Source organism: Heterocephalus glaber, unplaced genomic scaffold, assembly GCF_053883595.1.
Source record: "Heterocephalus glaber isolate CG9 unplaced genomic scaffold, H.glaber_assembly_v1.0 deba00001608, whole genome shotgun sequence".
Classification (NCBI taxonomy): Eukaryota; Metazoa; Chordata; class Mammalia; order Rodentia; family Bathyergidae; genus Heterocephalus; species Heterocephalus glaber.
In genome coordinates, this window is record NW_028258379.1 from 20,683,233 (window position 1) to 20,707,330 (window position 24,098).

Below are 24,098 nucleotides of genomic sequence, written 5' to 3' on the forward strand. Positions count from 1 at the left end.
AGATACCTCAAAGAACTAGGGCTGGAGGTCCCATTTGACCCAGTTATTCCCCTGCTGGGTATTTTCCCAAAAGAATTAAAAGAATCATACCACAGCAATGTATGTGTACCCATGTTTATTGTGGCACAGTCTACAATATCTAAAGCTTGGAAACAGCCCAAGTGCCCATCAACTGGAAACTGGATAAAGAAGATGTGGTTTTTTTATAAAATGGAGTACTACTCAGCTATAAAGAACGAGAAACTAGAGTTATTTATAGCTAAATGGATGCATATTGAGGCCATACTCTTAAGTGAAATAAATAAGACACACATGTGTAAATCCCGAATAGTTTCTCTAGTGTGAGAAACTGAGAGTGTAAATAAGGATTAAAAGGATTAATAACTAATAATTGATACTTTGAAATAGGAAAAGGTCCAAAGGGGTAGGGGTGGTGGGAGGAGATGGGGAAAGGAAAGAACGGAAAGGAAAAATTATGAGAAAAGAAAAAAAAAATGGAAACGAAGTATGTAAATAGGAAAGGTGGAGGGGTGAAGGGCGCACAGGTAATGGGGAAAAAATAAGAACCAAGATACATCATGTACAGGTACAAGCAAGCAATGATAAATGTAAACATATTGTATACCCAAAATGTACCAATAAAAGAATTTAAGGAAAAGAAAGAAAGAAAGAAAAAGCCACAAAAACTCAAGAAAAGAAAAGAAAGCAATGTCCAGAGAAATGGCTGTTACCAACCTCTGAGATGAAGTTATTACTTGTGTTGAGCACTGGAATTAGACTCTTACATTTGCTAACAGATTTAAAAATAAATAATACGGGCCGGTGATTTAGCTCAGTGGCACCATGCCTGCCTCGCAAACACAAGGTCCTGAGTTCAATCCCCTGTACCAAAAATAAAAAAATAATAACACAGTGTTTCTAAAATATCAGACAAGAATTAAGTTCTTTTAGGGTGTAAATAACCTCTCCTAATTACCCAAAGTGCCCCAGAGTAAACAAGAGGTCAGCCTGGATAAGGATGGAGTTAGATCCCCAAGCTTCTGGTACCTCTGTGCTTTAGTCACCCAGTGAAAACTGGACAACCTAAAGAACAAATCCAGGCAATCTTGGTTTTTTTTAAAGTCACGCTATTTTAAACCTTGAATCTGAAAACAGGGAAACTTCACTTGCAAATTCTGATTTCCACCTTCTCTTGAAACATCCACATATCATGCTGGAGATGAATTTTCCCACAACAACACGGATATAAATAGTGCCTGCCCCAGGGTTAGGCATGCATCTTGCTGTATGCCCCAATCCCAAGCAGGCCTGCTTCACATAGTGTGTTAACTGACTGGTTCCACTTAGGAGCTGAGTTTGCCATTCTATGTTGAATAAAGAACTAAGAAAGGAAATTTACTAGAATTACTGCCCAGGTGAAAATAAGCAGTTCACCTGGGAAGATCTATCAGATACTGTTTCCCATACAAGAGAAACTAAGACAGAATAGAAAAGTAGATGCTCTGACAGAGCTTCCACATTAGTCATGCCTATGAACTATAAGGCCAGAATAAAATACTTCTACTGAGCAAAATTTTAAGCAAACTATCCGAAAATAAAAAGCGTAATGCATTGCATAATTTGACCCGAATCCTTCACCCCTCCTTATATACACTGCCTTAGGCCCCAAGCTGGGCTCAGCTATCTGACTTGTTGGTAAATAGGATTTTAGCTGACATGGCAGAAGCAGAGGCTTGCCATGGCATGATGCAGTGAAACTTACTCTCCTGCAACTCTTCCATTTTTTCCAACTTGCTCTTCTGAAACACTTCCTGCCCATGAGGACAAGCTCAGGCTGGATACCCCACGTCTTCCAGGCTGGATCAGCAGGCCAGCCAACTCACCTCAGATTAAGTGAGCAACTCTAACCAGGAAAAGCAGATGGCTCAGCTGACACACTGTCCAAGTATTAAACATTTATTGTTGTATGCCTTTAATGCTTTATTTGTTACACAGCAAGCCCTAACTAATTAACCATTTGATCTGGATCTGAAAATAGTTGATTTGCTGAAGTTTTCTCTCAACCCTACTCTTCATGAGAAAAGCATGTGGGTTTCAGACTGCAAATATATGAGATAGTCGTCTAATGATTGATGAAAAAGGACAAATCCAAGTTGGGATACAAAAAATAAGCATAAAGATTGATATTAACATGTGACGGGCTAGCAGTTTTTGAGAAAAAAATCCAAAGCAATTTTAAATAGCAGTTAGGGCTATTTATCTGTTCCCCGTAACAATTTCAATTTTTCATAGGAAACAAGCTATTTCTTATGTGTATTATAAAATATACTTGTTTTTCTCCCTCTAATTTTTAAGGAAAATAGAAACTTTGTGACTTTCCTAGTGAACAAAACAACACTGGCAGTTTTAAGGAAGGAAAATATTTCTCAATGACATTTTATACCTTAAATTTGCATAGAGCTTTATAGCTTACGAAGCATTTGTATTAGCATTTTCTCATATGATTTACTTCAATACTATAAAACTGATATTATTACAACTATTTTTGGCTCTAAGAAAACAAAGATTTGCATAAAGTTCTTGGCCAAGACTGGTTTGCTAAAAAATTGCAATAATAGAACTATAAGCCAAATCTTGCATTTCCAAGCTAGTGTCTTTTTCCACCGTATTCTTAGATGCACAAGAACTATGTTCATTCCAAGTACATCACAGTAATGTTTGTTTTGTTCTTCCCTTATTTCTCATGATTCATCCCTTGCTCGCGCTCCCTCTCCCTCTCTCCCTCTCTCTGGAAATGCATTTAAGACCAGAGAATCCTTACGTATTTATTTACTTAGAACTAAAGGTTTATATAATAAATTCAATATAATTGTTAAATATGTAAACCTGCTATAAATCCATCTTTCTACAGCTATTTTAAGATGTCTTTAAAATAATCCTTTTTCTTATTAAGAATAATTACAACCTCTTTCATATAGAAAAAGGTTTCCCACATTTTCAGAAACCATATTCTAAAACCTTAACTTTAAAAAAAAAAAGAATATTATCTCTTTGGAATACAAGAAACACAAGACCACACATGTATTTTTTAGTGCTCTTTTCTCCACAGTTTTCCTTCAATCTTTACATTGCTTTCTTCCCTCACTGTTCTTTTTACCTTATACATTTAGATCTTTCCCTTAATTCTTTGGAATAAAGAATTGTAGTAATTTTCTTATACTTATTAACTTATTTATTGAGGAGTTCTATGTTTCTTACTCTTAATTTTTAAAGTAGACAAGTACAATGATTTATATATTTTCCAAAACATAATAAAAACTTCTAAATTTTAAAAAGGCTTACCCTTGACTGTACCACAAACTTTTCCAATAATGTTTTAAATGTATAAATTAAAATTTAAAATACATAGGATCAGAAAGGAATCTAGTAACAATGAAATGCAGTTTAATATCATCTAAAACCAATTTTATATATATATTTGGGGGGGGCTGAATTTCTGAGGTATATGGAGTAGAACTCAGTTAAGAACTCAACTCTAAAAGCCTTCAAAAGCAATAATATTGTTGAATTCCAAATGCTCTAACATCATGGATGACTGTATGATAATAACCCTACAAGCTAGTTACCATGGCTATCAAAATATACACGAGGAAAAAAGCCTAGAGCAGTGGTGACCAATCTACGGCAGGCATGCTGCAGCAGCCTGCTTGTTACCACTGAAAGCGCTCAAAGATTCACCATCGCTACCCTAAGAAAGGTGTCCAACATTATATAGCTACCAAGTGGCAAGCTGACTCTTCCGTCTCTCTCCAAGGCCCAGGTTCCTAACTTCTTATCTCCACTGCCAGCGCTCATAACTCAGGATTCTTAACTTAGGCCTAGTCATTGCAATGGCTCCCTAACTCTTGAGTGTTTTCCCATCCTTTCCACCCTTCACTGGCACTGTACTGCCTACAGGATTGAGTCTAGGTTCCTAAATTCACAATTCAAGAACCCAGGGAGCCACCCTTATCTTCCAAATCAAACTACAAGGCCTGCATTCCAATATGACACCAGCTGTTCTGTTGCCACCTCTCACTACTGTCAGAATGCCTTCTCCTGCCTACTATTACCTCCCATTTAAATGTCTTATCCTTGCAGATAGAGCTTAAGTAATACAAACTTAGTGAAGCGTTCCATCTCTAGCCAGAGTGAATTTTCCTCCCTCTGCATTCTTACAGCTCCATAACTGTAGCAAGACACTAATTAAACATATTCATGAAATATGATTACTTATACCATGGAATTTGGGGTTTCAGTTCCCCAAATATGTCACACGCATCTCACCTGCAGGCCTATACTGCACTTATCACCTACAACATTCTTGTCACTTTTACCCTTGACCAATTCCTACTTTTCCTTCCTAAGTTCAGAAGAGACTTCCCCTAGAAATCCTTCCCCCACTGGCCAACTATAACTCTGAGTCACATGCTCTCTGCTGAATTCCCACAGTGGACACAACCTCATCACAGGACATGGATTGATAATTGGGTATGTACTTGTTTGTTTACCCACTAGACTCTAAATCTCATCAGAGACTATTTTATTCATGGTCTCCTACGGTTTGGATGTGGTTTGTCCTCCGAAGAAGTACATGCAAGAAGCTCAGTCCTCAGTGTAGTGACGTGCAGAGAAAGGGAAACCTTTCAGAGGTTAGGAACTAATAGAAGGCGACACCATCCTCAGAAGGGATTAATGCTGGACTCTCAGTGTGGGTTAGGTCTTGCAGGATTGGACTGGCTGCCATGAGAGCGGGCTATTACAAGGCAAGTTTGGCTTTCTCCGCTCACTCTCTTGCTTCTTTTCTTGCCATGACCTCGCCTGCCCCATTCATTTCCAGCAAGTTGCAACACAGCTAGTGAGGTCCTCGCCAGACAATGGTACAATGCTGTTTGGACTGTCCAGCCACCAGAACTGTGAGCCAAATGAACTTCTCTCCTTTATAAATCACTCAGTGTCAGGTATTCTCTTATAGTCAAACACAACAGACTAAGACACGGTCACACCGCAACACCTAGCATAGTGCCTGGCATGTAATTGGAACATTCTTAAATGAATTTACAACTAATTTGTTATCCTGTCTGATTAATCCAGAAACAAATTTCAAAGTGCTGGGCTTTACAAATACCAAGTACTAATTAAATAACTTGCATAAAGAAATTCTCTTGACAAATGGCCTAGATTAATTATCTTAAGTCTTCAAATGATATGGATTGAGTTGTAAAAGAGTACAAATATGAATATTTAATAATGTCTCTTGTAAGGTAAATGAGGTAAATATTTCAAAACATATTTTAAAACTTATTAATGACTACATCAAACTTAAGAATTTACTTGATTTATTGTGAACCATTTTAATTTATGGCTCATTCATAACTTATCTGCATTCCTCAATTACTATTTATCTGTACTATAAAAGTAAATAAACTCCAAATTACCTAGGCTCTTTATCATTTGGGACTATTCTCCGTACTGTTTCTATGTACCAATAGCTACTCAGAGGCAAGCCGCTATTATCACTTGAAAGCCTTTGCTTTCCTAAAACCAAGATTTTTCTGCTTTCTATCATCTATAAAACTATCCTTTAAAATAATAATCACAGAGACTGGGGATGTAGCTCAGTGATAGAACATTTGTCTAGTGTATGTGAGACCCTGAGTTCAATCCCCAATACTGCAAAAAAATTAAATATATTAATCATAATTTACTTCTACCATGTCTCTATTTATTCAGAAAAGAATAGCTCAGGCTCAGCTTTAATTCACCCATCCATTCATCTGTGGGCTTATTTATTCACAAGCACTCACTCATCCATGTATAAGCACCTGTTTTATGAAAAATCTTGTTCATCAGCAAAGCTGATTCAGGTTACCACAAATACTTCCATCTCTCAAACACTCCAAGTTCTGTATCAGCACTGTATAGATCTGTGTTAAGGGTAATATGAATTTCAGAGACATACATATATGTAAAGGCTTGAGAAGTGTCTTAAAGTCATTCATAATTACGGATAACAAGGTTTTAAGCTAAAGGAAAAACTCAGAAAAACATTTACAGTACACGGCAACCAAAGGATTAATCAGCTCTTTGTAAAAACACTGGAAAAAGAATAGTTTTGTGGTAAAAGGAACAAAGGATATATAAACAGGCAATTTATAGAATACAAATGGCCCTGACAAATGTATAAATATACTTTACATCCCTAGAGAATTGCAAATTAAAATAAAAGTATATTTCTTATTTATCTTTCTTATGAAAGATAAATACAAATGATGAAAACAAAGGCTCTCATCCTCAGGGTTGGCAAGAGCCTATCACATTGCATAAGTATTAGCTATAAAAATCAGGACATCTTTTCTATAGAATAATATGACAATACAAGTGAAAATAAGTAACATGCACATGCTTTGACTCAGAAATTCTACTTATGTGACTATTATCCTAGGGAAACAAAAGGAAATATATATCTATTATGTGAATGCTTGTAAGAATTTCAGTACAGAATTATTAAAGAAAAAAACACAAAACAACTGATAAGCCATACCTTAAATGTACCCAATCACTAGACTATTATGTAGCAGTTAAAAGACACAAGGTAGTTTTTTTGGTTTTTTGTTTTGTCTTATTTTTTGAGACAGGGTCTTGCTATGTAGTTTAGGCTGCCCGGGAACTCACTACATAGCCCAGTCTGGCCTCAAACCTGTGGCAATCCTCCTGCCTCAGCCTCCCAAGTGCTGGGATTACAGGCATGCACCACCAAGGGTAGAATTTTATGTGCTGACATGTAACAATACATTGTTATAAAAAAGAAAAATGTACTACAAATTAGTGTGACCATATTCAAATCACTTCAGATTACAATCAACCCAGCGACATTATTATAGAGATAACTATGAATCTACTATTTTTACATTACTTTCAAATGTGTCAACACTGTATATTTGAGAATTTCTGAAATACATGATCCTACTAAGGCCCTCCAGCTCTAAAATTCTTTAATTCTAAGAATTTTACACATCAGAGATTTGGGTACAACATTATTGCAAGCCCTCAGTGTGTCTCTCCATATATGTAAGTGCCTCTGATCTGTCAAAATCCAACATGAACTGCTAAAAATGTCCAGAAGTTTACACCTATTGCAAAATTTAAGTTTTTAACACTATACCCTAGATTATCAATAATTCATGTTAAATATGCTCATTTTATGAAATTATAACTCTTATCTCAATAGTAAAGACCATTCTATTTTTAAGAACTAAGGAAAAAAAATAGAACCCTTTGAACAGTTAAAGAGATGAACAAAAGTAAACCACACTATCTATGGTACATTTCACCCAAAAATGCTAAGTGTAAATCAAGTCCAAGGCAACAATAAACAGAATGAGGCCCCTGTATAGGGATTTGGAATCAGAAGACCTGGAAATAAAGAAATCTCTTGGCTACACAATTCCAAGCAAATCAAACAACCTATCTGTGTCTAACTTCATTCTTTGCAAAATGAAGATATGAATAAAACAATTATATATAATGCTTGGCTAAAGGTGGGATAAAATACCTTCTCAAATACTTGTCTAATAAAAACAATGAATTACTCATGTTGTTGTTAAGGTTGCAAACACAGTCTGCTTACTTATTTTCCATATGAATTTTTCTAACATTGCATGCACAACCATCCCATTGTTTTTGTTTGTTTCTTTCTTTATACTACATATCAGAAAGGTGTTTTTTGCTCCCAAAAAGTCTACTTGTTGGGCATCAGTCTTTTCCACTATAAATATGCAATCCTTTGTTATCTCACAAATGAAATTCAGGAAAAATGCATACTTACAAAGCACACCCCCAGAATTCTGTGTTGCTGTCCCCTGAGCTCAGTGCTTTTCTTAGGCACATATACCTGGCTTCTCTCATCTCTTCATGAGGTTCAGGGCAAAAAGTCTAGCCAAATAGATGATTTTTGGTTCCTCCACACCTTCCCCAAACCACCTACAAGTAAATGAAACAAGGGAGTAAAACATACTTATAACTTTACTTTTTTAATAAAAAAAAAATGAAGATTAGCTCAATTTCCTTTTGTGAAGATTATTCCAGATTGCAAAACAGAGGAAATGCTCCTAGAGTCATCCAAAAGCCCAAATGACCTTACTAGAATTCTTCACATCCTAGTGCGCAGCCAGCATATTCCTCCTAGCGTCTTTTATCCATGGCAGTCCCCTATTGAGCTTGCTAGATGATGCAGTGTAAATTTTAGCCCAAATCTGGTCAAAAGCATTGTCTGAGCATGACAACCAGTTGGTAAACTAAGTATGTAATGAAATTCATATTTAATGTCTGAATTTGATGGCTCAATTGTATTTCTAAGCCAGCCTAAGCCTCTGAAGAGAAATATATGTTCTTCCCATTCTTGGTACTGAAAATTTAAAAAATAAAGGTAAAACAAAAGTAACCAAAAATATATCTTTGGTTTTAGTTAAGAGCTGTGGGCAGGAATATTCTCAATTATTTGTGGCTCCTCTCAAAACAGTCTGTAAGAATGCAAAGAAATTCATCCAGGACAACTGTGGTTGTCCACATATAGAGTAGATGTGGTACATCAATAAACCATTTCTAGAAAGAAGGTATTCTGCAAAAGTTAATCAAAATAAACTGTTGAGGGCCGGGGATGTAGCTCAGTGATGCCGCACCTGCCTTGCAAGCGCAAGGTTCTGAGTTCGATCTCCAGTATCGGGGGAAAAAAAAGTCAAAATTTCAAAATAAACTGTTGAGACACTGCCTTTATACAGTAACAGATAAGACACACTGAGAAGTACAGTGAGGTACATACTTCACTATTCTACAAAAGCAGCAATCTTCACCCCAAGATGGGTGACAGACAAAATGAAATTTCTCAATGACAATATAAAACTGTCAAAGTTTTCATTTTCTGTCTGTACTGTCCAATACTGTACTCACCAGCCTGTGGCTACTAAGCTCTAGAAATTTGGGCAGCTCAAATTGATACGTTATAAATGGGTAATACACATGAGATTTTGAAGATAGTGCTATTTGAAAAAAAGAATTAAAACATCTCTAGGTTTTATATTTACTGCAGGTTGGATGTATTCTTAATGTACTGTGCCAAACACTTACTAAAATTAATTTCAGCAGTTTCTTTTTCTTTTTTTTGGTACCAGGGATTGAACTCGGGACCTTGTGCTTGCAAGGTAGGCAGCAGAACCACTGAGCTGAATCCCCAGCCCTATTTCACCAGTTTCTTAATGTGGGTACCACAAAATTCTAAATTACCTGTGTGGCTCACATAATGTTTCTACTAGATAACGGTGTTCTGCATAATAAAATAAAATTTAACGGAGTAGCAAATGCTGAGCAATTGCAGTACTGCTTAAGGGCCAGTAGCTGTGGTTGTATAGGAGGCAAGTGTTCAGATACTGTACATAATACTGAAATCAAAGCTGCAAAGTATAATTATTTGGTTTTACTGGATGTCTGAATAACAAACGAGGTCTATCAAACTAGTAAAGAATGCGGCTAGGAGTCAATATCAGATATTCCCACAAATAGAACAAGTAAGGAACTGACAGCTAAGGTCAGGCAAATGCTACTACGTTGGCACAGGAAAAACAGGTGGCTGATACAACATTCCCGGAGTTGCAAACTTTCAGTGACTTCAGAACAGGTACAAAACATACCAATTTATATCCGAAGACAGGCAAGCAAATGCCAGAAAGTTCTCTGGAAGAACTACAGAAAGAGCCCAATCTCCTAGACAGCTAAAATGCCATAGGGGCTTCTGGCAAGGGAAGAGGACGTAGTCCAAATTCACTGGGTGATGTGCCCAGGACCTGCCTGTGAACACCCATGCGGAGGGAGAGAAGCAAACTTGCTGTCCCCCGTAACCTTGACACACACTTCATCCACCTAGGGCCCCACCCTAGATCTCCGCTCAGCTCCGGTGTCCCCACCCCAGGAACAAGGGGAAGTGGGACCTAAAACGTCAAGATAGGGAAGTGGAGGAGAAAGGGCAAGAGGGGGAGGGGGAGGTAAGTACCTGAGACAGAAGGGGACTCCAGGTCCTTAAAGCCGGATCATCACCGAGGCCCCAACCTGGCTCCCGCTGCTACTAGACACCCAGGAGGTGCAACTGACCTGGCACTGCGGCGCAACTGACTGTGCACTCCCAGACCCGCAGCTATGGCAACTTGAACTAGCCGCCCCGCCGCGGCCAGAGTACCCGACGCGCTGCTGTCGCTCGGCCCTCTGGGAGGTGTAGTCCATCTCCTCTCAAGAGCAAGGAAGTATCGAGGGGCGACGGTCCAAGAAAAACTGCACGTCCCGAGAAGCCATGCGACAGGCCTTCCAGCGACTCTCCCGGAAAAAAACGGGATTAGCGGGCTCCAGGTCCCTCAGAGGCGCCCTCTGGTCCTGCTCTATTTATTTTTTCTTAAAGGACCAGTAGTTGTGGTTGTATAGGAGCCAATTGCCAAGGAGAAAGTGAATTATGCTTTCTTGGCCCTAACTAATTTTTTCCTAAAGAAACAGAGAAGGATAATATCCAGCAGTGAAACGTGAAACTCCTTTTAATACCAGGTTCCAATGTCTTGTTCCAAAGATTCAAATTCTTACAACTGGAAGGGAGCCAAGAAAATTATCTAGTCAAAACTCTTAGGCCTGGAAAGAGTAAGTGACATGTCTGAGAGCATATATTTCATTCATGGCAAACCAGGTAGAGTGTGAAGCTGTTAATTAAGCACTGCTGCCACCACTAGAGAGTCACCCCCTCAACTCATTCTGGAACATGAAAGAAATATTTTCCTCTGAACTCCACTGAAGTTAGTTTTAGTCCTAAAGAAGTAATAAAAACCTCAACAAAGAACTGAGTTTTGGAAAGCTAAGAATTAGAAATTAGTCACAAGAGTAGGCCTTTCCTTCTACTCTGCCTAAAAAGCCACTAACCCCTTGGGCTAAAATCAAATTTCACCTTAACTGTGAAAGTTTTACTGATTACCTAGAGATCCTGGTTACCTAAAGCTAGATCACCTTAATGGACACGTTTCCTCTAAAAACAGTTTTGTTCTGGAATGATCCATCATTTCCCATTTCATCTCTGTTAGCCCTTCAAACAAAGGAAGCTAACATTTTAATCTCTCTCTCTCTCTCTCTCTCTCTCTCTCTCTCTCTCTCTCTCTCTCTCTCTCTCTCTCTCTCATCTCTGTATCCCTCTCATAAATTTAGCACTCAAATTTGATACAGCAGAATCATCGTAATATTTTTTTCTGGCCAATACTAAGATGTAAAATCTATTCCATATCCAGTTTTTCATAAAACCAATTCTAAAGACCTACCTATGTCTTTGAATCTGTCTTCAAGATGCTTGCTCAAATTCTTACTCTAGAATACACCCCACCTAACACAAAGGTTAAGATAATTTCAGAGCAGCCATAAAATTGCCCCATAGGCTTGCAGAGGCATAATAACTTTGTTCCTTAACGTTTCAGTTTTTTCAAAAGAATTTTTTCATTCATTTAATTCATCAAATGTATGATGGATCTGTCTAGAATCTAGACATTGTATTAGATACTGAAATTACATGGATAATGAGGAGATAGCACAGTCTTTTCCTTCAAGGTGCTAAGAGCCAAACAGGCTAATAAGAAAATTATTACAAAAATAGGAAAAAGAACACTGCAATTGTTTCTGTGGACAGACATAAATGAGAAACTTTCTCAGAAGAGATTCTGATCAACTGCTGGGGACTACAAAAAAGTTAATGTGACCTTGTAGCAATAAAACGTGATTATTGACAACCTCTCGTCCCTGGCCCAACGATATTTAGAGAACTGGATTCAGTTGTGATGATTCCCCCCCACTTTTAAACCAAATAAATCAAAAATCACAGGACACAACTTGGATAAAAAGTAGATAACCAAATTTGAGTTCATTATGACCAACAAATTTTTAAATACATTAAGTTCAGAGCAGCAGTTTGTCATACAGTGTGCTCTCCATTGACAGATGCAACATTCAAAGATAAATGGAGTGAATTCAAACCACAGAATCTTTCTCCTTAAATCTTTCTCCTTTGGGTAAAACAGATTTTACCCAAAATTATCTAAATGATATTAATTATTTTTAATTGATATATCAGATATATGTTATTCAATCCAAACACTACACCCAAGCTTAGGTATTTGAACTAAGAGGTACAAAAACTCGCAAAGATCATCTGTTGTAGAACTCTTCTTTTGCAAACCTTGTAAATGGAAAGAAACAAAAATTATACATTAGTTTACTAGGTCTGCCATAACAAAGTATGACAGAATGAGTGGCTTAAGCAATATAAATGTTCTTGTCCTTTCCTTCCTTTCTCCCATCCTCCTCCCTTGTTCCCCTTCCCATTTGAACATTTTCTTCCAACTTCCCAATATCTATTATACATTCTAGTCCTCATTTCCACTTTTGGTTTCTCACATCAGAAAAACAATGTGGTATTTAAACATGTCTGTCTAATTTATTCCACTCAAGGTCCATCTGTTTAAGTTATAAATGTTTGAAGCTCATCCTTCTTTTTTTTTTTTTTTTTTTTGGTGCCGGGGATCGAACTCGGGTCCTTGCGCTTGTAAACTCATCCTTCTTTATGGCAGAGTAGTACTCCATTGTATTTTTTTTTAAAAACACATCTTTTGTATTCCATTTGTCTGTTGATGGGTATTTGAGCTGTTTCCAAGATTTAGCTATTACAAATGGCTGTAGTATGATGCTTTTAATTCTTTCAGGAAGATAACAAGAAGGGGAATAACTAGGTCAAATGGAACCTCTAGTTTTAGTTTTTAAAGAAATTTCCACACTGATTTCCACAGTGGTTGCACCAGTCTATACTGCCATCAACAGTGGAGAGGAGTTCATTTTTTCCCACAGCCCTGTCAGCATTTGTTATTGGTTGATTTCTTGATAACAACCATTCTTTCTGGAATGAGGTGGAATCTCAGCATTCTTTTAATTTGCATTTCTTAACTGACCAGTGATGTTGAACATTTTTTCATATATTTATTTACTGTTTCTACTTCTTCATCTGAGAAGTGTCTTTTTTTTCAGATGCCCATTTTTGGATTGGGACTTTAAATTTTGGGGGTCTGATTTTTTTCAGTTCTTTATATATTCTAGATAGTAGTCCTTTTTCTGATGAATAGCTGGTAAAAAAATTTTCTCCCAAGCTGTGGGTTATCTCTTCACTCTGTTGATGGTTTCTCTGGCTGTGCAAAAGCTTTTTAATAAGATGAGGTCCCAGTTGTTGATGCTTTGTGATATTTCCTGTGCAACTGGGGTGTTGTTCATGAAGTCTTTGCCTACTCCCCTGTCCTCAAGAGTTCTACCTATTCTCTCTTCCAACAGATTTAGTGTTTCTGTTTTAATATTTAGATTTAACCAATATAAATGTTAAACACAAAGAAAGTGAGAGAGAGGCAGACAGATAGACACATCTGATGGCTGAAAGTCCCATATCAAAGGTTAGGATTCTTCTGAGGCCACTCTACTTGGCTTGTGGATGCCCATCTTCCCTGTGTCCTCACATGGCATGTTCTTTGTGTAAGCATGGGCTTAATGTCTTTCTCTCTATATCCATCTTTTTTTTTTTTAAGACAGGGTCTCATTTTGTAGCTCAGGCTGGCCCTGAATTCACTATGTAGCCCATGCTGACCCAAACTTGAGGTGATCCTCCTGCCTCATCCTTCCGAGTGCTAGGATTACAGGCATGTGTTACCACACCCAGCTATCTTTCTTTCTTTTCATAAAAATAACAGTTATATTGGATTAGGGCTAAAAATGTATGACTTCATTTAACCACCCCCATTAAAAGCCCTATCTTCAAATTCAGTCACATTTGGGATTATGGTTTCAACAAGTGAATTTTAGAAGGATACATTTCAATCCATAACACATGACTTCTCCCATATTGTATCCATTCAAGATTAGTGTCATCTATGATCTTCTCTGTATATAATACCTTGATAGAGGTAGATGTGGCAAGTATTTTTATATACATTGCCCACACATTTTTATATATCATACCCTCGACCGGTATACCCATAGCTTGGGCACCCATGAAGCCATATATATATGGTGCCTATCTCTCTGACTATAGCTGATGACACAAGGAATAGACATCCAAAACATTGAGCCTTTATTTTGTTCTCAATGATTCAAGTAAAAAATATGTATTCTGCTGCTTTGTGAATATTTTCCTTGTGACGTTTAAGAAATAAGATGTAATCAAAACATATAGTGAATGTTTATATTTTAAAAATTTATTACAGTAAAAGACACATTACCATCAATCCCCTTCAAAATACTCTCCCTCGCTTCACACACACTTATCTCTCATTCTTGCTACCTCCTGAAGCAGTTCTGAAAGTCCTCTTTCTTGAGTGTGTCTAGTTACTGGCTGCCTGAGAGTCCTGAATTGACTTAAAACATTTACCTTTCATGATCATTTTGACTTTGGGGAAGAGCCAGAAGTCACGTGGTGCAGATCCAGTGAAACCAGTGGAGAGGACACATCATAATGTTTTTAGGAATGAGGACCCACTGCCTTTCAGTTGGATGACACTCAGCAGCAACATTCCCCGCATTTTTTAATTACACCTTGTAAACACACTCAAGATACAGGACTTTCAGAACCACTTCGGAAAGTAGCAAGAATGAGGGATAAGTGTGAGTGAAGCGAGGGAGAGTATCTTGAAGAGGATTGATGGCAAAGTGTCTTTTTAGTACAATACATTTTTTAAATTTAAACTTTCACGATATATTTCAATCACATCTCATAAGTTTTGATGATGGAAATCCAAACAGCCCTACTGAAGATTATATTGATGAAGCCTACTGTTGCATCTGGGGAATAAGCACTGCGTCTCTGTTGTCCAAGCAGCGCACTGGGATTGTAACTCAACCCCAATAATAAATTAAAGGGACATTTTTAATGAAAGGAAGACACTTTCTTTGTAAAGAGGAAAAAGGAGGATAGAAAGGAGAAGATATATAGCTACCCTGACAAGAAAGAATCAGGGTAGGGGGCTTCGGAAAAATGGAAGACCTTTCCCCTCCACCCGGAACTTGCCATAACTGAATTGGCTTCCGGGCACCTCTGCCTAAAATTTTTTTGGTTTTGATGGGCTATTTGCAGCTCTTTTCTGTTTGTTTACTTGTCCTTGACCTACCTTTTAAGGCCTTATCTTTGGGGTGGGTAGCCAGTTGGCAAGGGGGTGCCTTATTCTTGGTTAGCTTAGAGTTAGTACGGGGGCGTGTAGATATCTATTGTCCTCTATGACGACCCTAGAGTGAATAATACAATGACTGTAGAGTGAACACACATATATAAGTGTACATGTTAGTGCACAGGTGTGAGTACCCACTGCCTTAAAGTTAGTCAGCCACCCCTTTCTTTCCCTTTATTTTATTGAAGGTGGAGGTGGCTTATCATTTGTGCATCTGGCTTTTTCTCTATGTCCTGCCTGTCTGCTCTTTTTCTGGTCTCTTGGTGCAAGTCCCAAAGCTATCTGGTGTCTTTCTTTACCTGTTGTTGGGGGTGTTTTTTCCCCCTGCCCCTGTCTTTGACTTGCTTTCCTGGGGAATCTCTCTAGCAAAGTTTGCTTTTTAACTCCTTCTAGTCAGGATTAGCTAGAAGACCTAAGGAGGCCTTTTTCTTATTTTTTTCGTCTACAGATCCCTGTCCCTACACGACCTGTGTAGGCTTTAAGATCCAAGGCACTAATTCCATATCTAGTTTCTGTCAGGTAAAAAGGCCAAAAACCAAGACCAGACCAGGCCACAACAAGCCTTTATTAGGAGAACAGATCTGCCGGGCTGCCTCTGAACAAAGGAGAGACAAAGGCAATATGGCCGGGGCAGGGAGAGTCTTTTATAGACACTGGGGTGGGGTTTGTAGGAGCTAAGGCGGGGTTGAGTGAAGTAGTAACTAGGGAATGGAGGAGCTGGTGACATCACTAGCTGGTAGGAGGTGAGTGAGTATTAGGTTACTCTCTAGGCAGGAACAGGGGCATGCTGGGACGAAGGGTTTGTTCTTTGGTGGGAGCAACCATCTTGGCATGACATCACACAGGAGGGAGGGGGCAAGGCACGATAGGAAGAGGGCAGCTACTATAAATAATAGCTGCTGAGGTAGTGGGAGACCTATCAGTTTCTTGAGTGGTCTCATGGGAAATACTACTGAGTCACACCAAATAAATACCTAGGTGGGCTAATCAGTAAAAAGGTTCTGGGGGCTGTGAGTGTAGCCCAGTGGTAGAGCACTTGTCTAGCAGGCACAAAGCCTTAGGTTTAATCCCCAGCACCACAATATAGTAAAGAATAAAAATAATAATGAGACACTGGAATGGGATCAGTCTGGAATGGATGAGCACAGAGAAGGGAAAACAGCTATCATGTAAGAAGCTGTTGAGTGGCAGATGGAAGCAGTGCCAGTTCAAGATGAATGGACAGAGGGTGTGTTTCACCAATATCTTACAAATTCATACCACTGTGAAATAGCAACAGAAGACTGATTATATCCATGTGGCAAGAAAATATGTGTCAAGTTCTCCTCAAATGTTTATTTTTTCCACTGTGGCTCTCCCTCTGCCTCCATTTCAGCCAGCTAAACAGTTCTGCACTCATGAGATAAGAGAGAATGGGAGAGGAGTTGAGGGTGAAAAGAAATAGGAAAAGCAGTCTTTTCCTGGACTTGGGGTATTAACCATAAAGATTCTCAGACAAGACTGGCAACAGAATTTGGGGGCCCATTACAGAAGTAAAATGAGAGGCCACTGTTCAAAGTTCATTAAGAACATCAAAAGGACAATGGTAGAGCATTAATCAAAGCATCAGGACCTTCTGAATATAGGGCTAAGTGAGATTACATAGGTCAAACCAAACCTATGAAGCTAGCCCTGCTGTCACAAAGTAGCCATGGTATAAGCAAAGGATTTAGAAGAAAGTATTATGAACAATAGCATTCCTCCAAAAGAAAAGAAAGTTATGATTGTGAATGTGATAAGACGCAGAAGAATGGGGTCTGAAATGGAGAAGAATGAGGCGGAGGCACAAACTTGAAAGTACAGGTAGGGAAAAGTGCCCAGCCTCTAATCAAGCAAACCCTATCCATAGCCTGAACCTAGCTGCCTGCCCATTGGCATATGGAAAGATGTCCCTTCAAAAGTGGCCCATAATTTGCCTAGATTTCCTAGCAGAAGTGATGACCACCTGTGATTGTTAATTGTGATATGTCTATTTGACTTAAGTAAGAACTACCTAGCAGATTAGTAAAGTTCTGGGTGTGTTGGTGGATGATTGACATGCAGTCTAGCAAATGAATGGGGAAGATCCACTCCAGATGGGATACTAACCAATAGGATTATACCCTGGATGGAATAAAAAGGGAAAGGAAAAAAAATGAAAACAGTCCTTTTTTTTGCAAGGACTCAGTCTTGTCACTGCTTTTGGACATTGGTCCCTAGCTTCTTCAGCCTTCCAAGGGAGACTAACACTGGTGACTGCGGTGAGCTTCTAGGCTTTCAAATTTCATTTGCTACTATATCCTTTGGCTCTCCGGCATACAGACAGCCATTTTGAGTTCTCCTGGCTCTGAACCCACAGATGGCCATCTTGACTCTTCCACCATTGGTTGTGTGCCTAGTAAATCCATTTGTGTAATTATAAATATATTTTATATTGATTCTACCACTGTAGAGAACCCTAACTACAACACTGACTATATCATTAGACTTTGCTTCACTCCTTCTACCTGTCACAGATGGTCAAGCTCCTTTGCACTATCACAGGACAATTGAAAGTCATAAGAAAGAAGACATGATGTAAAGTGCTATAGGTAAAGTAAAAAGAAAATCACCAATATTCTGAGTTGGTGGTACTGAAAGTATTCCAGGCAGCTAAGTTAGACAAAAAATTAATATACAATCAGAGAGGGACTGGGCTCTCAAGGAAGTCAACAACCAGAACAATAAAAGACATTGCATTTGTGTGGTGGGTTTGACGCAGACAGCATGGACCCCTTGCTATCTGCTCGGGACTTACAGCAGTGGAGTGTGCTGGGGGTGGGTGGGTACTGAGTCTGCCTTTGTACAGCAGCCCCTATGCAGGTTCCTGATCCTTGCAAATGGGTCCACAGCTCAAGATGGTAAGTAAGTTGTGGCAGTGATTGCAACATTTGGAGTGGCCGGCGGTCACCATGGGGGAGTGATAGGTCTCCCACCACCTCAGCAGCTATTATGTATAGTAGCTGCCCTCTTCCTATCGTGCCTTGCCCCCTCCCCTGTGTGATGTCATGCCAAGATGGTTGCTCCCACCAAAGAACAAACCTTTCTTCCCAGCAGGTCCCTGTTCCCACCTAGAGAATAATCTAATACTCATTCACCTCCTACCACCTAGTGACGTCACAGGCTCCTTCATTCCCTAGTCACTACCTTACTCAACCCCGCCTCAGCCCCTACAAACCCCACCCCAGTGTCTATAAAAGACTCTCCCTGCCCCGGCCATATTGCCTTTGTCTCTCCTTTGTTCAGAGACAGCCCAGCAGATCTGTTCTCCTAATAAAGGCTTGTTGTGGCCTGGTCTGGTTTTGGTTTTCGCGCCTTTTACCTGACAGGGAGCACAGGGGCAATGACTCCAGGTGACTCTGGTGTCTCGCTGATGCCATCACCACAGTGTGCTGACAGCCAGAACAAAAATAAAACATTAAAAAAAAAAATAAACACATCAGAACTGTGGCTGGAAGCACATCTGAAAAAGACCAGGCCTCAAGATAAAGATACAATTGCCAGGCCTACATGCCTCCTCTAAGGGATAAACAATAATTTAAAATTATACTACAATTAGCACCACCTGGTCCAAGAAGTCCAGAGAGGCATCAATCACCCAAGCGAGTGACCAAAACATCCAGACCCATCCCTTCCCTAAAATACCTTTGTTCTTTCCACATACTCTTGTTATGGGATCCGATTCCCTATTAAATCAATATTAGCTAATCCTTGTAATCCTATAGTTTGATTATAGTTTGACCCACGTTGTACCCACAGTGGGACTGTGCTATATAAATTATGCCTATCTCTCAAGAGCTATCTCTCAATAAACCTTTCCAACTCCTAACCTCCATTGTCCTTTAAAACTCATTCTTCAATTTCAGGCAACACAAACTCGACATATCTGACCATTAACAGGTTGAGAATTACATTTCTCCCATACCAAGGAGAAAGTGGTGAAATCTACTCTTTTTAAATTGGCAGAAAACAATCATAAGTGGCTGTTGAGTCAAGTTTCCAAGCTAACTTCAAGTTTAAAAAGAGCTAAAATAAAAGATTAGATGTTGCAACTGTGATATTATCCACTACTCAATCATTTTTAGCCATTTGTGATATAGAAGCATAGTTGATCCTACAATATTCTTTTCATACACTTACTAATCATAAGTAGTTGTCACTGTCTAAACAGCAGAGTTTTATGTCACTGCAATTCAGATGCATTTAGTCAAAATGAGCAACTACTGATGTACTAAATCAAAATTATAAAACACTATTGCAGTCAAATAATAGAGCTGTTCAATTTTTTGAAAAAAAGATGAAATACAGATGAATTACTTGGAAAACACTATTTTCTGATATTTGGATCATGTTAATGGTTCAACAAAAAGGGGAAAACTGTATTCCACAGACCTTTTATTTATATGTTGCATTTTAAAAGATTTTCTAGTATATGTGCTTAATGGATCTGAGTGCAAGCACTTTTATTGTAATTTAAACTGATTCATCATCTCATGTGGTTATTTGCCCCGATTTAAAAGTTACGGTCAGGAAAGAAAATTGCTTTAATGATTTCATACCTATTTGTTGAACAGGTGATTTGAATATGTTATCCTAAAGGCTTGTTCCAAATTACAGAATTGAAATGTTACGCATAGGAGATTTTACTTACATTATGATCTCTACTGAGCCAATTTCATGCTGACTAAATCTAGGCTCAAAATGTAACAGGGCTAAGGATATTGCTCAGTGATAGAGTGCTTGCCTAGCATGCATGGCTACCTGCATTCTCTAGACACACATGTGTGCGTGCAGGAGCGTTACAGATTTCAGCTCCTTTGTTCCTAGTTAAGGTAGAGTAACAGAGACCAGGTTTACCCTCCCATCAGAATCAAACAGACCAAAAAATAAAAAGACAATATATATGGAAAAACACTTTTCAAGACAGTGAACATTAGCCTTGTGTGGTGGTACTCACCTGTAATTCCAGCATTCAGGAGGCTGAGGCAGGAAGATAGTGAGTTTGAGACCAGCCTGCATTACATAGCAAGTTCAAGGCCAACCTGGACTACATAATAAGACCTTGTCTTTAAAAACAAGTCATCATTTTGGCACATACCTGAAACAATTCAAATAAGTCAAGTCTTATGATTCCACAACTTACTGTCTTGAAAGAATATTCAGGCCATAGTGGAAGGAAAAGGAACCCAGACAGAGCCTAGTGCATACTCTGATATGAAGCCAAATCTGAGAGCCTGGGAAGATGAAGGTAGATGGAGTTTTAGGACAAACTATAGGAGTACAATGAGTCATGTAGAGCAAAAACTACAGAGAACTGCAAAAGGTCTCCAGGGAATACTCACCAGAGCACTAATCATTACATACATGTGAAAACACAGAGGCTGGAGAAAGAAATATCTAAAAGAATCAGAGAGAAAAGTGACTTTCCACTATCCAGTACCAGGAAGAGGGACAATTCCCACCAGCCAGCTGAAACTCCTCACGTTCATGGAGCTTGAGTATTCAGAAGGGACTTGCTTTAAAATTGAGGAATAATTGGCCCTAGATTAAATGCTGCTCTTGTCACACTTCACAAACCTTAAGAACAAGACCCAAGGTTATCAAACAGTGTCAACGTAATTTAAGAATATTCACATGAGTGTAAAATAAATCAAGTGCCAAAAGAGGTAACATTTAGAATCTGTTTGCCATCTAAACAGATTTTCAAGCATGCAAAAGAAGCAGGAAAATGCAACCTAGTTTAGGGGGGGAAAAAATCAATCAATGTAAACTGACCCAGAACTGAAAAAGATGTTATACTTATTAAACAAAGACTTTGCTGTGGGTTGAAATGTTTCCTACCCATGCAAAAAAGATAAGTTGAAATTCTAACATCAGAGACCTGGGACTGTGACCTTATATGGAAATGGAGTCTTTACAGCTATTAAAAGGTCATATGTTAAAATCAATTGAGATTAAGCTGGATTGAGCCCTATGCCAATGACTGAGATCCATATAGGAAGAGGGCAATTTGGATGGAGACCAGGGAGAATGCCGCATGATGACAGAGAAAAGACTGCAGTGAACAAATGAAGAGATATCAAGGATTGCTAGAGACCACCAGAAGCAAGAAAGAGTCAATAAGAATCTTCTCCTAGAGCCTGCAGAGAGACCATGCCCCTACCAACACCTTGATTGCTAGCCTCCAGATCTCCAAGCAAAGTCATTTCTCTTGTTTTAAGACACCAGGGTGGGGTAATTACTTTGTTATATCAGCCCTCAGAAACTAATACAGATATCAAAAGAGTTACCATGCTTTAGATGTTCAAAAAGTTACATACGGCAGGAAATACATGAAATGTCCCCAAACTGAACTTCTAGAAATGAAAGCTACCATTTATGAGATGAAACATACAGTGAGTGGGATTATTGGTATGTTAAAATTGCACAAATAGAAAAAAAAATGCTGATTGTGGAAACATACTAGAAGAAACTATACAAATTTAAAACAAAAATAATTTTCTTAAAGAACAATGTTTCAATAATTGTGAGACAACTTCAGCCAGCCTGATATCCAAGTGATAATTGGAATCCTCACAGAAGGGAAGAGAAATAAGGAAGTGGAAGAAATATATGGAGACACAATGGTTACAATTTTTTCCAATTTAATGAAAATCATAAACACAGACCCGAGAATCTCAAAATCCTCTATGTATAAGAAATATGAAGAGACCTGCTGGGTCTGGAGATGGCCCAGCTGGAGACACAAAGTGCGGGGGCCGAGGAGGGGTTCACACCTGTTCCCCGAAAGCGTGGCTGGTGAGCAAAGAAACGACAGTCTGAGCAATTCTCCAAAGCAGGGGAGCTCTAGGAAGCAGCCGCACTGACAGGACACAGAGGAGGCCGGCCAGGCTCGTCTCCCCGCCCCTTCACAGGCATGGGCTCCTGAGTGGGAAAGAAGAAACCCGGAAAATTCCAGTTCCAGATAACTGATACACGCCATTCAAAGAGAACTGGACAAAGATATTTGCTCCTATTGTAGAACATTTGGGACTCCAGATAACACTTTGACTTGAAATCAAGAAATGTAAAAATCAGGACTTGAGGATCTTCCTGTTCTGACAAAAGCAGCTAATTTTGTAAAGGCCTTTATTCTTGGGTTTCAGATGGAGGATGCCCTTGCTCTCTCTCCTCAGATTGGAAGGCCTCTTTCTAGAGTCTTGAAATTACGGATGTTACTACTCTAAAGGGAGACCACCCCTCAAGGGCAATAGGAAGAATTGCTGGCAAAGGAGGGACGTGGATGTGGATAGTTTTGGCTGATGTGAAAGTTTACATCCTTGGCTCTTTCCAGAACATCAAGATGGCAAGAACTGACATTTGTAACCTCATTCTGAGAAATCCTTCACGAAAGGTTTATGGCAGTATTCAAGCCATGGCTAGCAGATAGCAGATCGGTTCTGATTTCAAATTAGAGACTTTTATCTTTGGACTCTAAAGAAAAGGATCTTATACTCTGCAGGTGGTCATACAAAACCATGTGAAGAATATCTCAGTAACTTTAAGCATTGATCCTTTCTTCCATTCTCAGCCAGCAGCATAAACAGAAGGAAAAGATTTACTAGTATTCATACTCAACAACTTTTAGGGCAAGTTAAGAGTCAAAATATAAAGTATAATGTATCATTTTTCATTTTAAGTCACATGCAACAGATTTGCAATTTAGAATCGTCTTATTTAGAAGAATTTTATTGCATAAACAGTTCTATATAAATTTTGGGTTTATTTATAAACATTTCCTCTCTGTAAATTGTAATTAAAAGAATATCTCAAAAAAAGAAATATGAAGAAAGGACATCACCATCATAATCAAATTAATATTAATCAGTGATAAAGAAGGTTTAAAAACCAGACTAGACTATGCTGAGTATAGTGGTGGATGCCTGTAATCCCAGAACTCTTAAGAGGCTGAGGCAGGAGAATTTCAAGTTTGAGCCCAGCCTGGTCAATTTAACAAATTAATGAAACCCTGTCTCAAAATTTAAAATAATAAAAAGACTGAGCTCAATCTCTAGTAACACACACACACACACACACACACACACACACATACACACACACACACACAGAATAACCTAAAATATATTATAAAGAAACAAAAGATATTGAGATAGAACAACAGAAGATTTGTCCTTGTAAACAATACCAGTGAAAAGACAGCAGAACAATATTTTTAAAAGACTGAAAGGAAAAACCTCTGCCCATCTATAATTCTGTACCTAACAATGATACCCTTTTTAAAAAGATGGCAAAATTAACACAATTTCAGATACATAAAAACATAAATAATTTATAACCAGCAGATATGTACAAGAAATGTCCATCAAGCAAAAGGAAAATAACACCAATGAAAAATAAAAATTAACACCAAGGAATAAGGAAGACCAGAATGAGTAACTTTCTCATTATTTGAATCCCTTTAAAAGATAATTCATCTAAAAGATAACACCGTATTGTGAAGTTATAGCTTATATATAAATAAAATGTATGGCAACAGAAGCTTCAAGTTTAGGCAGGAGAAGAAAAGTGGAAACATTTTTGTAGGGTTGTTTTAAACCATGGGTAAAGGTGTAATACGAGCTAGAAGCAGACTTAATAACTTAGAGATGCACACAAAAACCCCTAAAACAATCACTATAAAAAAACAGATGCTATACCTAAGAGTCAACCAAGAGGATAGATTGGAATCATAAAAAT

At 38.5% G+C, this 24,098-nt stretch overlaps 1 protein-coding gene, 1 non-coding gene and 1 pseudogene across 15 annotated transcripts in view; 2 read left to right on the forward strand and 1 right to left on the reverse strand.

The window, feature by feature from the left end:
- Cep128 (centrosomal protein 128) overlaps positions 1-10,332 on the reverse strand; it is a 428,016-nt gene extending 417,684 nt beyond the window's left edge. For 13 of the 14 annotated variants that reach the window (XM_087195433.1, XM_087195432.1, XM_021245542.2 and 10 more), the window contains exons 1-2: positions 10,085-10,280; positions 7,868-8,022 (exon numbers count right to left, since the gene is read on the reverse strand). The gene's annotated coding sequence lies outside the window, so the exon portion shown is untranslated. Of the gene's footprint in view, positions 1-7,867; positions 8,023-10,084 lie in introns of all 14 variants that reach the window. The other variant, XM_021245525.2, reaches the window with a different exon arrangement.
- Positions 10,333-18,698: 8,366 nt separating this feature from the next.
- LOC147822780 (small nucleolar RNA SNORD48) lies at positions 18,699-18,760 on the forward strand. The gene has a single exon (XR_015445233.1). It is a non-coding gene; the product is annotated as a small nucleolar RNA SNORD48 (small nucleolar RNA).
- A 3,329-nt stretch (positions 18,761-22,089) lies between these two features.
- On the forward strand, positions 22,090-22,805 carry LOC101719294 (RNA-binding protein PNO1 pseudogene; annotated as a pseudogene).
- Positions 22,806-24,098: the final 1,293 nt, after the last annotated feature.